Source organism: Nannospalax galili, unplaced genomic scaffold (genome assembly GCF_000622305.1).
Source record: "Nannospalax galili isolate Female #2095 unplaced genomic scaffold, S.galili_v1.0 scaffold2170, whole genome shotgun sequence".
Lineage (NCBI taxonomy): Eukaryota > Metazoa > Chordata > Mammalia > Rodentia > Spalacidae > Nannospalax > Nannospalax galili.
Genome location: NW_008328005.1, coordinates 26504 through 29132, shown reverse-complemented (window position 1 = coordinate 29132; position 2629 = coordinate 26504). Strand labels below are relative to the sequence as shown.

General features: G+C 36.6%; 1 pseudogene; it reads left to right on the top strand.

Annotated features, from left to right (window-relative positions):
- Positions 1-1452: 1452 nt before the first annotated feature.
- Positions 1453-2402, top strand: LOC103742508 (annotated as a pseudogene).
- The last annotated feature ends 227 nt before the right edge of the window (positions 2403-2629 follow it).

Here is a 2629-nt window from a genome sequence, read left to right as displayed (position 1 = left end):
TGGTTTGAGTCTACATGGGTCTTGTGCATACTGTCACCATTGCTGTAAGTTCATTTGAGCAAGTTCCCAGAAGCCTGGAAAATGTTTCCTTCTGGTCGCCCACAACCCCTGGTTCTTACAGTCTTTCTGTATCCTCTTCTAAAATGTTCCCTGACCCCTGTGTGGCAGAAGTTTAATATGGGAGTGCTATCCAAGGACACACACTCTGTACTCTCTAAGTCTCTGTTTCTCTATATTTTGGACAGTTATGATTTTATGCCTTGATCACCATCTGTTGCATGAGGCAGTTTTGCTGGTGATAATTTAGAGATTCATTAATATTCTCTCTGCCTCCTGTTTCTCTATGTTCTCTAGGCCTTTGGTGTAGAAATTGCATTGTAGATATGTCACAGCTGGGCATCTCAGAGACACTTATTCTCTGTGTTTGACTAACTGTGGAACTCTGTAATATTCTCCATCTGAAGCAAAAAGAATCTTCTCTGATGAGGTGTGAGAGGTATATTAACCTTCATAGTGCTCTCCAAAACTATGAGAGCTAGCCATTTTTTGTTTGATTTTACAACTTTACTTACAAATATCATCTGCTACAAAAGATTTTATGCCATTACCTTAGAATATAATATTTTCTGCTTCTTTTTTCATTAAAAATTTCATAATATTTTTAATATGTCAGAGAATTTCTTATTCTCCTATTTTTCTGAAAAGACTAAATTGTTTTACTGTGCACATGAATTTAATACCTGTCATGTTCTTACTCTTCTAATCTTGTCCAGTTGAGTCTCTCATAAAGGGGTGGAGAGCAGGTTTTCCAAGATGGGAATTATTGTCAAAATATGTATACATCTGAAGTCTATATATATATATTTCAGTTTTATTTATTGTTGCAAATGTATGATGCCCATGTTCATAGTCAGAAGACTTGTAAGAGCAATGCATGATGATTATGTGTTTGAAAACAACTTAGGACACATGCGTGCAAGGACAGATGAACTGTTCACCAAGACCTTATCTTCCTCAAACAAAACAAAACAAAACAAAAGCAAACATCATGGAGCAACATATTTCAAGCATAAATATAAAAAAGAACTTCTCAAAAACAAACACCAAAACACACACACACACACACACAGACTCATGTATGTAGTTTCTCGATGTGTTGGAAAACCCTTGTAATTGCAGTACTCAGGAAGCTGGGGCAAGAAAATTGCCTGAACCGTGACTTCAACTCTATCTAGGCCAATATAGTGATAGCTAATATTAAAAATAAACAACATATATGAATCATCATTGTATTTGATTATATGTATGTATATATGTACTTATCTATTGAAAAATTGATCAGTGAACTAAACAATGATGTTATTATTTTCATTTTTCTAATATTTCTGATTTTAAAAGAATCTTAGTAATAGAAAATCACAAAATCTAACCCATATCTCAGATTTTGATCTCATGGGATTCTCTGAGGACCCAGAACTTCAGCCCATCCTATTTGCAATGTTTCTGTCCTTGTACCTAATTACAGTGCTTGGAAACATCCTCGTCACCTTGACTGTCAGCACTGACTCCATGTACCTGATTACAGTGCTTATCATCTTGCCTGTCAGCCTTGACTCCGACCTCCACACCCCCATGTACTACATCCTCTCCACCCTTTCCTGGGCTGACATTGGCTTGATCTCCACCGCCATTCCAAAATTGATTCTGAACATCTAAAGTCACAGCACAGTCATCTCCTATACAGGTTACCCCATCTAGATGTCTCTTTTTATCATTTTTGGATGTATGAATGTCGTGCTTCTGAGTTTGATGGCCTATGACTGATTTGTGGCCAACTGCCATCCCTTGAATTTGTCAGTTATCATGAGTACTCACTTCTGTGTCATTTGAGTTCTTATGTCTTTTCTCTTTAGCTTTGTGGAAACACAGTTACATCTTCTGATTGCATTACAGATGAGGAATTTCAAGGATGTGGAAATTGATAATTTCTTCTGTGACCCTTCTAAGGTCTTTAATCTTTCCTGTTCTGACAACTTCACAAATAACATAGTTCATATTTGGTTGGTATAATATATAGTATGTTTCTCATCTCAGGGATTCTTTTCTCTTACCATAAAATTGTTTTATCCATTCTGAGCGTGCCATCCTTGGGTGGGAGGTATAAAGCCTTCTCCACCTGTGGGTCTCATCTGTCAGTGGTTTGCTTATTTGAGGGAGCGGGGATTGGAGTATATGTTGGAACCACTATATCAGATTCATCTAGAAACAATGCTGTGTCCTCAATGATATACACAGTTGTCACCCCTATGCTGAATCCCATCATCTACAAGCTGAGGAACAGGGACATGAACTGTGCCCTGAGAAGGCACTGCAATATCAGGATATATGGCATTCATTTCTAATATACTTTTGAAAATGCATTAAGTTGGGTGGGGACAGATAGGGGAGGGTATCTAAATGCCATCAAATTATATTATATGATAATCACAAAAAATCAATGAAAAATGAAATTAAGAATAAAATTAGCATGTATGTGATGGTTATACTTTTCACTATGTTTCATAATACACTGGAATTGATCAGGTTTGAGGAGGAAAAAATAGGAGTTATTCTAAATGGTTATAGATTC